This window comes from Ahaetulla prasina, chromosome 7, assembly GCF_028640845.1.
Source record: "Ahaetulla prasina isolate Xishuangbanna chromosome 7, ASM2864084v1, whole genome shotgun sequence".
Classification (NCBI taxonomy): Eukaryota; Metazoa; Chordata; class Lepidosauria; order Squamata; family Colubridae; genus Ahaetulla; species Ahaetulla prasina.
The window spans coordinates 1,639,723-1,653,387 of record NC_080545.1 but is presented as its reverse complement, the minus strand read 5'-3'; the positions used below and the strand labels follow the sequence as shown (position 1 = coordinate 1,653,387).

The window sequence follows — 13,665 nt, the reverse complement described above, 5'->3', positions numbered from 1 at the left end:
GCATCCAGGGGCGACTCTTCTTGCAAAAGTGGTCTTGCTAGCCTGTGAAAGCCAGGAAGTGTCTGGACGTGCCATCTACTATTTTCTGTGAGTAATTCCTGATGGATTCTCTGTGGCTACTTGATGTTTTTACTATGATTACTTTCCTACAGTCTTGTAACCACCAGATGGCTCACACCTCCACATTTCGGCTTTTCAGCTCCGTAATTCCCTAAGAGGCCCTTCGGATTCTTTTTTTATTAAGGTTCCATTATTGAGAATAATTGTGTATAGTGTCACACCTGTTGTCCATAGCACTGTGCTATCTAAAATACTTGGTACCAAGCACCCAGCCTGGCATGGAAGAGGGATCCGGCACAGAGCTACGGGCAGGGATGACCCACCTAAGTTCCTTGGAGCCTGATCTAATTGCTCCCAGGAGTAGCAGTAGCAATAGCCCTTATACCGCTTCACAGCGCTTCACAGCCTCTCTAAGCTGTTGACAGAATCTGCCTCTTGCCCCCAACAATCTGGGTCCTCATTTTATCAACCTTGGAAGGATGGAAGGCTGAGTTGAGCCAGTCAGGATCAAACTACAGACTGTGGGCAGAGTTAACTTACAATACTGTGTTCTAACCACCACGGCTCTATCATCCATCCATCCATCTACCTACCCACCTATCTACCTATCTACCATATCTATCTATTGCAGTAACAATAGCAATAGCACTTAAAACTTATATACCGCTTCACAATGCTTCACAGCCTTCTCTAAGCGGTTTACAGCATCAGCCTCTTGCCCTCCAACAATCTGGGTCCTCATTTTACCCACCTCAGAAGGATGGAAGGCTGAGTCAAGCTGGAGCTGATCAGGATCGAATTCCTGGCAGTGGGCAGAGTTGGTCTGCAATCCTGGTTCTTATGCGCGGGCGATACAAATAGTATATTTTCAGAAATTTAAATTGTCACGGGGAATTTTATGAAAACCTAATGAAAATGTTTTTAAATAATGCTATGAAATTTTTTTAAAAAGTCAATTAAATGAAAAAAAAAGGAAAGTGCTTCAGTATCGGACAAAACCCCTACCACCCACCATGAAAGCTGGAACGCCCACTAGTGGGCGGTAGGGACCAGGTTGACTACCACTGTTCTAGATAATCAAATATGAGACACCAATAACAAAATGATAAGGGTTGCCCTGTATTCAGCTGGGCTTCCGTCCATCACAGGAAAATATCCAGTAACACAAACATTTTTACTATTACAGTACTATTTTCGAGGTTGTTGTTTTTTTTAAAAAAACAAAACCTTCACGGTCCAGCCTATCGGCCTGTCATTTCCTGGTGGTCTCTCGTCCATTCATCCAGCAGGGCTACATATCCTTTGAAAGCGATTCACAACGTGTTCTAAATATATTGTCATAATAGAAAGAAAATTCCTGGTTTTGTCTGGACGTTGATTTTTAAAATTCTCTGCCTCGTCGGAGGCCTTCGTCTCCGATATATTTTTTTTCCACAAGTCCCTCATGCATGGGAAAATCTCCTCCACGCTTTTCACACTTCCGACAAAGATTTGAATATCCTTCTGCACCTTTTTTTTCTCCCCGTTTCCAAAGCTGGACCTGCTCAGCGCCTGTCAGTTCAGCATTGCCACTCACAGAAGCTCACATATAAAACAGCAGCGGGATGTTGTCTCCTGATCCGGATTTTTTTCCTGCAGAATGTGCTTGCTATTTTTGGAAACCACTCAGTAGCTTGGGCTTCTCCAGAAATGGACAGCATTCTAAGAGACTGTAGATGATCTATGTAGCGCCTTCCTGCATTTGGGTTCATTTCACCTATTATTAATTCCAACTCCAGTAATTTAAAATCTTGGAAAGAAAAAAAAAAGTTACAGAAGTTTTTTAAAACAAGTGAGGCTGTCCCAGAGAAGAGGGGGCCAACCTATCCTCCAAGGCACCGGAAGCAGTGGTGAAATTCAATTTTTTTAAACTACTGGTTCTGTGGGCGTGGCTTGCTTGGTGGGCGTGGCAGGGGAAGGATACTGCAAAATTCCCATTCCCTCCCCACTCCTGGGGGAAGGATACTGCAAAATCCCCATTCCCACCCCATTCTGGGGCCAGCCAGAGATGGTATTTGCTGGTTCTCCAAACTACTCAAAATTTCCGCTACCCAGTTCTCCAGAACCTGTCAGAACCTGCTGGATTTCACCCCTGAGCAGAAGGCAAGACAAGAAGCAGTGGATGGAAACCAATCATGGAGAGAAGGAGAAACTTCCTGACAGTGAGGACAATGAGTCAGTGCAGGGGTCTCCAACCGTGGCAACTTTTAGCCTGGAGGACTTCAACTCCCAGAATACCCCAGCCAGCAAAGCAAAGAATTCTGGGAGTTGAAGTCCACCAGGCTTAAAGTTGCCAAGGTTGGGGACCCCTGAGTCAATGGAAAGACTTGCCTCTAGAAGTCATGGGTGCCCCATCACTGGAGGTCTTTAAGAAGAGATTGGACAACCATTTGTCTGAAATGGTGTAAGGTCTCCTGCTTGAGCAGGGGGTTGGACTAGAAGACCTCCAAGTCCCTTCCAGCTCTGTTATTCTGTTATTCTCACCTGTAAATACTTCTTCCCTGCCAAGAGAGAGAGAAGGAGTGTGTGTGTGTGTCATTTGGTCTGTCTGCTACTACTTGCTCTCAAAAGTTTGAATGTGCTTTTGGATCCCAAAGATTGGCAGCTCCGGAATTGTGTTTTGTGAAAATAGAACCAGTGGTGATGAGTTCAGCAACCTGAAGCAAATCTCGTGCACGTTTTCACTCTCAAAACAACAGCAGCAACAACAAAGATCCCTTCTGAGGCTCAGGAGAGCCGCTGAAAAGTCTTGAAAGGATGCTAGAATGACACCCAAAAACAGATTTGTAAGCAGGTCCAAGGAGCACGCAGGAAATAAAACACAGGTCAAGGCAGAGACTGAAAAAAAAAAAAATTCCAAATGGACTTTGCTGGAAAATGGTCATATGACAGATGAAAGGATTGGCAGCGGGTCTCAAGTAGAAGAGAGCAAAAGTCCTGAGGAAGCTTAGCTGGTGTGTTTAATGGCAGGGCGAATGTCAGCAGTGACAGAAACAGAACAAGGAGGTTAGCCAGGAAGATTTGAAGACTGACAGTCCGTGTTTCCCTTCCTGTCAGTTTGGCCTCGTTTCTTCTCTTCTGGCCTTTTTGGGTAAATGAACATCAGCGCCCAAGACAGAACGTGTCTCCGGAAAGTCTTGGAAAGTTTTCTCTTGCTCCCCGTCACTTCAGAAGAGAGATATTCTCCAGATTAACAGAGTTGGAAGGGCACTTGGAGGTCATCTAGTCCAACTCCCCAACCCAAACAGGAGACCCTATACCATTTCTGACAGGTGACACTCCAGTGATGAAGCTCCCACAACTTCCGAAGGCAACTTCTGTTCCATGGGTTGATTGTTCTCACTGTCAGGAAATTCCTCCTTGTTCAGTTGGAAACTTGTTCACTTTCCATCCATTATTCCTTGTCTGGCCTTCAGGTACTTTGGAAAATAGTTTGACCCCCTTCCTCCTCTCTGTGGCAGTCCCTCAAATATTAGAAGACTGCTATCCTGTCTCCCCTGGTCCTTCTAGGCTAGCCATGCCCAGTTCCTGCAACCGTTCATCATATGATTTAGCCTCCAGTCATCTTGGTTGCTCATCATCTTGGTTGCTCTTCTCTGCACTTTTTCTTGAGTCCCAACATCTTTTTTATAGTGTGGTGACCAAAACTGGATGCAGTACTCTAGGTGTGGTCTCACTAGGGCTTTATAGAGTGGTATTAGTACCTCCCTTGATCTTGATTGTATCAATCTATTAATGCAGTTTAGGATTGCATTGGCTTTTTTGGCTGCCGCTGCACACTGCTGGCTCATATTTAGCTGGTTCTCCACCAAGACGCCAAGATCCCTCTCACAGTCACTGCTATTAATATAGCATATATAGATGACAGAAGATTTTAATTGCTGCATCTTGCAAACAGCAGGCTAGGCTCTTTTGCAAAACGATGGAGGTGTTCATCCAAATTTATTATGGCTGGGATAAAGAAACTCCATCAAGAGGAAGGGGGGAAATGTGGGAGGGGGAGAAACGGTGGTGGCCCCCATTAGAAATGATGCCTTGTAAAGGTGTAGATTGTTGTTCCTTGGGGGAGGAGGGGTAAAGCTATGGGAGGCCAATACTGCAGGGTTGTCGGTATTTTCCTCCAGGCCAAGCATTTCTGATTTAGTGTCCTACAAATACATTAGAAAACTTTCCAAATTTCCAGAAGTGACATTGTCACAGACTTGAACGGGGTTCCTGTAAGTTAGGGAGGATTTTTAAAGGTCCTGTTAAACTTTGCATCTCAGAGGTGCTTTTTCAAAAGGTACCAGGATGGGGTTTTTCCCCCCTTCTTTTTTCTTTGAGGAAGGAGAAGACTTCTCATCTGAGAAACTCAAGCAGAGGGTTGGACTAGACGACCTCCAAGGTTCCTTCCAACTCTGTTATTCTGTTAATTGATCAGTGGAACCACTGGCCTCCAGAAGTTGTGGGTGCTCCATCATTGGAGGCTTTCAAGAAGAGGCTGGACCAGCATCTGTCTGAAATGCTATAGGGTCTCCTGCACAAGCAGGGGGTTGGACTAGATGACCTCCAAGGTCCCTTCCAGCTCTGTTGCTCTATGTTCATCCCTCCTTTGCGCGACGTTCTCACGATTGCAAACCTGCGAAAAAGGGAAAGCCGGTTGTTGCAGTTAAGGAGGAGGGAGCAGAGTTGCGAGAACTCGCACTTTCCGGCAGCGTTGGGAATCTCCCGGAAAAGCCGAGGGGGTTTCCTTTTAATGACTTCGTTACTCTCACATTTCATACCTGTGAGGTCCCACCTGCCAAACCGGGCGAGCTCTTCCTCTCTTCTGAGGAAGGTGTTGACGGCGATCCATGTAAGGACAATTGAAGAGAACTTCTGGTACCCGACCGTGGCCGCAATTGGCAACACTTATTTTTTTGCCTCCAGAGAAGAAAGGCACAATGGTTACCGCTAGCTATCAGAAAGCAGATGGACTGATTTATAAATCGATTAAATATCCTACCCTCCTCCCAGGCTTTTCCTTCGGAGGGACGGTTTATTTGCCGAAGAATAAAAAGTGAATCGATTTGCTCTGGGTTGGCGCTTTTGTTCTGTAAACACTCAGAATGAGCTACTCAGGAGCCTTTTCTACCCTTCAGAAGGACTCTAATGCGCCGGCAATCCCAGGCTTTTTATGTCCAAAGTCAGGCCCTTTCAGGTTTATTTCTTTATTGTTGATGGTTCCTGCTGCCTGTAGGTGCACGACACAGAGGGGAGGGTGAAGACATCCACTTCCCTGCTTTCTAATTTTTGTTTCGGTTGAGGGTGAAAAATCTTATTGTGTCTTATTGTGTTTGATTCTCTCTTATTCCATCCTATTCCATCCCAAACTCTTTCAGGGGACTGAAGAGAAATGAAAAGTTGCTAATAGAGGAGGAGGTAGCTTCATTCCAGCTGCCGGGTCCAGGCGGAGAAAATTTGAGTCACCACAAAACGGCATTAATCTTCAATCAGAATAGAACTGGAAGGGACCTTGGAGGTCCTCTAGTCCAACCCCCTGCTCAAGCAGGAAACCCTATACCGGTTCAGACAAGGGACATCTGGCCATTAAAACACTCTGCTAGCTCCAATCAGTTGCCTAGAGTCCACCCCGCAAGGGATTATGGGATCGTTAAATTTATTTATTTATTTATTTATTTTATTTTTCATATTTTTATACCGCCCTATCTCCCTAGGGACTCAGGGCGGTTTACAGGCAGATAAAAATACATATAAATACACAATAAAACATACAATTAAAAAACTTATTCTAAAAAGCCAATTAGTTAAAATATCAAAGTACATAATAAAAACCCGTTAAAACCAATTAAATTTAAAATCTAAAATCTAATCCAGTCCTGCGCAGATGAATAGATGAGTTTTAAGCTCGCGGCGGAAGGTTCGGAGGTCCGGAAGCTGACGAATTCCTGACGAAATGATGATAGATAGATAAATAGATAGATAGATAGATAGATAGATAGATAGATAGATAGATAGATAGATAGATAGATAGATAGATATGTATGTAAAACAGATGGAACTTCCATTGGGCTATCCTGGTCAATGTATATATATATATATTTATATATATATATTTTTCAGTGAATATATATTCACTGTATATTATTATATATTCTGAATATTATATATATTCAGAATATATATAAGTTTTCATATATATATATATATGAAAACTTATCAATTTTAAGATTTGTGGAGATTGCTTATGTAGAAGGAGAAGAACAGACTACTGAACTTCAGATACAAGTCCTCGAGTGCTTCTGAAACTTCCCATGTGAAGATGGGTGGGCTGGCTGAGGAATTCTGGGAATTGAAGTCCACACCTCCTAGAGAGCATAACTGGCTGTCGATCTCGCTGTCAGATATGAGATTCATTGGGTTTGTCACCCCTGACAGCCACCGCTCAATATGTGTTGTATGGCTGTGGCTGAATGGTGAACTCTATTTGTGAAATTATGAATACAAATGACCCCGTTATTGATATGTTCTATTTTTTTCAATATTTTTTTTTTTGGAAAACCACAGATCGTAGTATTTCTGCTTGCGCATTTGTAGCAAGGAGAGAAAAAACCAGAACAGACTGGTTGCATGCTTTGAATTATTTCGCTTTAAATATTACCTTCTCGGTAATAGCTTGGCAGTGCCTGGAAATCTTTGCATCATAAAACAGTCTGCAGTCTAAGCAAGTCAGTAGTCTGAGCTGATGGCAAACAGGGATCGTGTTATCCGTAAGGTCAATGCATTCATTTAAAGTCTTCCACCGCTTTCAAGCCACTGATAGTGAAGGAAATTCCTTTTTCATCTTGCTTGATAGCCCTTCTGTCTGAGACCTGTGAGAGGCTCCTTAAAGCTGGAGTTCAATTTAAATGGGCATTCACCAGGGAACGGAGCTGATACCGAACGTCAAGGATAACAAACAGAAGAGGAAATTAAATCAAATGAAAGACAATCTCTTTAAAAGCTTTTCCCACTAAGCTGCCAGGATGGATTTCCCAAGGAGATTTCCGAAAGGAGATTGCTACCAATTTCTCTAAAGCTTTTATATTCCTAGCACGGTTATTTGGGCCTCCTGTCTCGTGTTCGGCAGAATATTCTCTCTCGTGTAATTGTGTTCCCCTATCAGAAGGTAAGAGGACAATCTGCCTCTCGGTGTCTGAGGGAGTTGGATCCCGTCTCCGGTGCGTAATTAGGAAACCATATCAAGAATAATCGATCCTAAAAGCCTGACCCTCCCTTTCACGGGTCTGGATGGGGAGAAACAGGCTCAAGCTCAATCCCTCCAAGACAGAGTGGCATAACTGGCTGTCGATCTCGCTGTCAGATATGAGATTCATTGGGTTTGTCACCCCTGACAGCCACCGCTCAATATGTGTTGTATGGCTGTGGCTGAATGGTGAACTCTATTTGTGAAATTATGAATACAAATGACCCCGTTATTGATATGTTCTATTTTTTTCAATATTTTTTTTTTTGGAAAACCACAGATCGTAGTATTTCTGCTTGCGCATTTGTAGCAAGGAGAGAAAAAACCAGAACAGACTGGTTGCATGCTTTGAATTATTTCGCTTTAAATATTACCTTCTCGGTAATAGCTTGGCAGTGCCTGGAAATCTTTGCATCATAAAACAGCCTGCAGTCGAAGCAAGTCAGTAGTCTGAGCTGATGGCAAACAGGGATCGTGTTATCCGTAAGGTCAATGCATTCATTTAAAGTCTTCCACCGCTTTCAAGCCACTGATAGTGAAGGTTTTGGTGAACGCCTTTAAAGCGCTCCATGGCATAGGGCGGGTTACTTACGGGACCGCCTGCTGCTATCGAATACCTCTCACCGACCTGCGCCTCACAGAGAGGGACTCCTCAGGGTGCCGTCGGCGCGACAGTGTCGTCAAATGAAAGACAATCTCTTTAAAAGCTTTTCCCACTAAGCTGCCAGGATGGATTTCGAACTTCCGGACCTCCGAACCTTTCGCCATGAGCTTAAAACCTACCTATTCATCTGCGCTGTTAGTTTTAAATTTATGGGTTTTTAAACGGTTTTAGCTCTAAATTTTAATTGTGGCCAATTTTAATAAGTTTTTAACTGCATTTTAACTGTATTTATATATTGTCTATTTTATTTTATTGTGAACCGCCCTGAGTCCTTTGGGAGAACCATATCAAGAATAATCGATAAATAAATAAGGGCTCTGGTTACAGGCTGATACAGGTTGATTTCCGATAATGCAGGATGTGGGTGTATGGGGCTTTCCCCATTCAGAAAATTAACTGGATAGGAAATCGCATTTTAGTGCGTTACCGTTCATGAGTCACCCCCTGCCATCACGATGGAGAAAATAAGAGGCACAAGGACGGTTGGTGAGGCTGTCCTTCAGGGGTGGAGGAATACTCTGGAAGGTCAGAAGATCGCCTTCGACTATCTTCGCCTCAGCCCTTCAAACCTTAGGCCAGGGGTGTCCAAGCTCGGCAATTTTAGGATAGGATAGGATAACAGAGTTGGAGGTCTTCTAGTCCAATCCTGCTCAGGCAGGAAATCCTACACCATCTCAGACAGATGGTTATCCAACATCTTCTTAAAAGCCTCCAGTGATGGAGAAGGAAGGAAGGAAGGAAGGAAGGAAGGAAGGAAGGAAGGAAGGAAGGAAGGAAGGAAGGAAGGAGAAAGGGAGTGAGGGAGAAAGAGAAGGAAGGAAGGAAGGAAGGAAGGAAGGAAGGAAGGAAGGAAGGAAGGAAGGAGAAAGGGAGTGAGGGAGAAAGAGAAGGAAGGAAGGAAGGAAGGAAGGAAGGAAGGAAGGATAACAGAATAACAGAGTTGGAAGGGACCTTGGAGGTCTTCTAGTCCAACCCCTGCTTAGGCAGGAAACCCTACACCACTTCAGACAAATGGCTGTTCAGTCTCTTCTTAAAAACTTCCAGTGTTGTAGCATTTACAACTTCTGGAGGCAAGTTGTTCCACTGGTTAATTGATCTCACTGCCAGGAAATGTCTCCTTAGTTCTAAGCTGCATCTCTCCTTGATTAGTTTCCCTCCGTTGCTTCTTGTCCTGCCTTCAGGTGCTTTGGAGAATAGCTTGACTCCCTCTTCTTTGGGGGCAGCCCCTCAAATACTGGAAAACTGCTGTCCTGTCCCCCCTAGTCCTCCTTTTCATTAAACTGGAGGTACCCGGGTCCTGCAACCCTTCATCGTATGTTTTAGCCTTCCGCCCCCTAACCATGGCTATTCCCTTCTCATGGGACAACTCGGCTTGGCCTTGTTCTAGATGGCCCAGATGTTCTGTCCGTAAGACCTCCCTTCCTTTTCCTTCGCTATAGATGTCTGGGGCTCCATTGTGCCCTGTTTGTTCTGCTTGCACAAGTTTGTGAATGCAGCTTTGTTTTGTCAGCGATTCATCCTTTCATGAAAGCCTTTGAGGGCAGCTGCTTTCCGCAGTGCCCTGGAATGAAAACATAATAGCTGAGCACACACAGAGGCAAAAAAACAAAACAAAACAAAAAGAGCACCAAATCTCCTCTTATTCGCTTCAGTTTTGCTTTATATCCCCCCCATCCACCCAACAACCTCAGGAAAACAAAAGAGAGACTAAAACAACCCCCGTTATCTGCCCATCACCCCGCTTTCTCCAGCCTCCAACTGGAAGCTCATTTATAAGAGAAATCAAGCCAACCTCAGATAGGGATCCCAGCCGCTGTAGATTCTTCCCGGCTGCCCTTTTATCCTTGGGAAGAGCGGGGAGAAATTGTCTTCACTGGGCAATTTCATCTGTCATTGAGCTTCTTCGGCTGCTGTAAATGATCGTTTTCACAAACAAGAGACTTGGGTTTTCTCGCCAAACACATGAGGAACGTTGCTCCAGACTGGACAAATTGTCCAAGAATCCAGACTGCTTTTTAACAAATCCCATCATAAACTGTTGGGCAGGTAGAACTTCCCCAATGGGAAGTTCCAGTATTTGAGGGGCTGCCCCAAAGAAGAGGGGGGTCAACCTCTTCTCCAAAGCACCCGAGGGCAAGACAAGAAGCAACGGATGGAAACTCATCAAGGAGTAGAAGCAACCTGGAATTAAGGAGAAACTTCCTAACAGTGAGGACGATTAACCAGTGGAACAGAAGTTGCCTCCAGAAGTTTTATGAATGCTCCAACACTGGAAGTTTTTAAGATGAGATTGGACAACCACTTCTCTGGAATGGTGGATGGTTTTCTGCTTGAGTATGGGGTTGGACTAGAAGACCTCCAAGGTCCCTTCCAACTCTGTTATTCTGTAAACAGATCCAGTGCAGAAACCCATCACTTGCTCCTCAATCGGCAGTTTGCAAGCCACAAGGAAGGAATAGAATGGTTAACCAGGTTTCAGCATTGCAAAGCAAAGGGCAGAAGTCATCGGGGGAGGGGGGTGAATTCAAGGAGAACATAGAAAATAGGGTTTATGACCCTGACAGGTATAAGGTTGACTCAGCCTTCCATCCTTTATAAGGCAGGTAAAATGAGGACCCAGATTGTTGGGGGGACAATAAGTTGACTTTGTAAATATACAAATAGAATGAGACTATTGCCTTATACACTGTAGGAGAAGGGCGGGATATAAATGTAAATAAATAAATAATAAATAATAAATAATATGAAGAGACTGTTGCCAAGGGAGAGGAATAATTTTTTAAGTGCCAAACAAGATAACGTTCTTGAAATAGCCTCAATGGTTGCCCTTTGAAGTCCCTTGAAGAGTTACGACATGAGGTTTAACAGGAATAACAGAGTAACAGAGTTGGAAGGGACTGTGGAGGTCTTCTAGTCCAACCCCCTCTTCAAGCAGGAGACCCTATACTCATGATGGTGAACCTACGGAACCTCTGCCACAGGTCGCACGTGGAGCCATAGTGATGGGCACGTGAGCGGTTTTTTTTAAAATTTGCATTTATACCCCGCCCTCCTCCGAAGACTCAGGGCAGCTTACACTATGTTAGCAATAGTCTTCATCCTATTTGTATATTTATATACAAAGTCAACTTATTGCCCCCAACAATCTGGGTCCTCATTTTACCTACCTTATAAAGGATGGAAGGCTGAGTCAACCTTGGGCCTGGTGGGGCTTGAACCTGCAGTAATTGCAGGCAGCTGTGTTAATAACAGACTGTCTTAGCAGTCTGAGCCACCAGAGGCCCTAGCTCAGCTCCAGCACGCATGTGCACGCCGGCCAACTAATTTTTGGGTCTTCCGGGCCCCCCTTCTGCGGAGGCCAATGCACTCATTGGGCCATGCTATCAATTGTTATCTCCTCTTTATGACGAAGGCATCGAGTCTGGAGCAGCGGTGAAATCCAATTTTTTTTACTACCGGTTCTGTAGGTGTGGCTTGGTGGGCGTGGCAAGGGAAGGATATTGCAAAATCTCCATTCCCAACACACTCTGGGGCCAGTCAGAGGTGGCATTTGCCGGTTCTCTGAACTGCTCAAAATTTCCGCTGCCGGTTCTCCAGAACCTGTCAGAACCTGCTGGGTTTCACCCCTGGTCTGGAGGATGAAAGACTTATGGTCTGTTGTAGGCTGGCTGAGGAGAGCCAGAGTTGAAATGAAGGCAACACCATTGCTTATCTCATTCTGTGACCTAGGTCCGTTCTTCATACTTACGACCATTATAACATTTCCACGGTCAGCAAAATCCAGCCGCTCATATTTCGGATGATGGCAGTGTCCCGGGGGGGTGGTGGTTTGGATTCCCCTTTTGCAACCTTCTGATGAGCAAAGTCAATGGAGGAAGACAGATTCACTTAGTGACCATGTTACTTGACAGCTGCAGCAATTCCCTTAACAAGTGTGGCAATGGGACAAAATTCACTTAACACCTGTCTCACTTAGCAACTCAAATGTTGGGCTCAGCTGGGGTCATAAGTCGAGGATTAACTGTACATGTGTGTCTATGCATACGCCATTCCTTGCTTCTGTGCATAAGAGGGTTATTATTTTTTTCAGTTGTCATGGTTTTTATAGCCGTGAGGCTATTTTCCCAAGGAGTAAATTTTTATTGCATTGAAAGAGACTTTCCTCTAGAATAGGATCGTGCCAGCCCAGTAAGGCCACAATTTCAGCACCAGAGAATTAAAAAAGCCACAATAAAGAGGCATTCAAAAGCCTCCAAATTTCACAACCGCACAATGGACCTATTGAAGTGTGCCTGGGTGCTGCATTAATCTCCAGAGATTATTTAAGCAATGCCTGTAATCCAAGTAAATATCAAAGGTGACTCGACTCACCGGCTACTCAGTGATTCAGTATTGCCTTTATGGCAAGCACATTTATTTTTAAGAGGTTTTATCAGCTGCCTGTTTGCCTTCTGATAGGTAAACCTAAGGCGGAGTTCCCACATGATAACAAAGGTGGGAAGTGGGTGTGTCCCACCTTTATCCACGCTTCACTCTGAATAACAGTTAGTAAATCCCATCAGACCAGGTAACGACCCCATAATCCCTTGCGGGGTGGAGTCTGGGCAAATGGCCGGAGCTAGCAGAGTGTTTTAATGGCCGGTTGCCTTTCCTGTTGCCAATGCGGATTTTTGTTCAGCAGATGATATTCTCATTGTGTCCAGAGAGAGAAATATCTGCCTCCACCTAGGATTGAACTCACAGCTTCCTGATTGTGAGGCGAGAGCTCTACCTCTAGGCCACCACACCACTCCCAGGTAATATTCATACGGCTGAGAAATTCTACTCCTGACAATGGGATCTGGGTGATTTGTGTTTCAGGATAGCACCTCTCGCAAACCACGGGCATTGACAAAATCCCCATCGGTCAATTGCAAGAGGCAGTTTCACTGGGAACAACTTACATCCTGCGATGAGACCTTTCACATCATTAAACAACAGCATCTGCCTATCCCAGCTCTTTGGGAAGGACTCGGTAGACGAATAAAAGGGTCAAATTCGGCCTAAACATCTGGCTGACTTATCATTTTTCCTCCTTCTATCTTTCTTACACCAACTTTTGCCTAAATGTGGCCTGTGTTTTCAGTAAAACTAGTTTTTCATACTCAGAACAAAACTGCTTAATTTTTACCATTTCTTGGGCGCTACTAAGGCACCAAGGTCAACTTTAGCCAGTGGAAAAGATGCAGCTTACAAAAATGTTTTTTTCCAATGGGTGCCCCCGCCTTCCAGCTATTTTTGCCTTTAAGGAAGCAGCTGATTGAGGAAATGAGTTTGCCTATTGCTTTTATAGAGGAATATGTCTGGTATTTGCAGAACACGAACAAGTTTTTATAAGTGAGTTATTGGCTTAAGGAGACAGTGTACAGTGTTATCCAAATATTAGGATTTCCAGATTATATGGGCTGATCTGTACTTCCTGTTTCTCCCAGCGAGACAATGGGCCACCTGTCAATTTGGGAGGGGAGAAATGAGTAACATCATTCTCAGATTGTCCCTTAACCTGCAAGGAAGGTGATCCTCACCTGAGCTCCCTTTATTGGTAAGAAAATTAATCTCTTTCGCCCCCACCCCACTACTGGTTCAAATGGGATTGGGACAGTCCATTACATGTAATAATAATTATAATTGGACTAGT

The 13,665-nt window shown here is 44.4% G+C and overlaps 1 long non-coding RNA gene across 1 annotated transcript; it reads left to right on the top strand.

Moving 5' to 3' along the window:
- Positions 1 to 13,039, top strand: LOC131202302 (uncharacterized). Its single transcript, XR_009156123.1, has 2 exons — positions 1 to 87; positions 12,849 to 13,039. It is a non-coding gene; the product is annotated as an uncharacterized LOC131202302 (long non-coding RNA).
- The last annotated feature ends 626 nt before the right edge of the window (positions 13,040 to 13,665 follow it).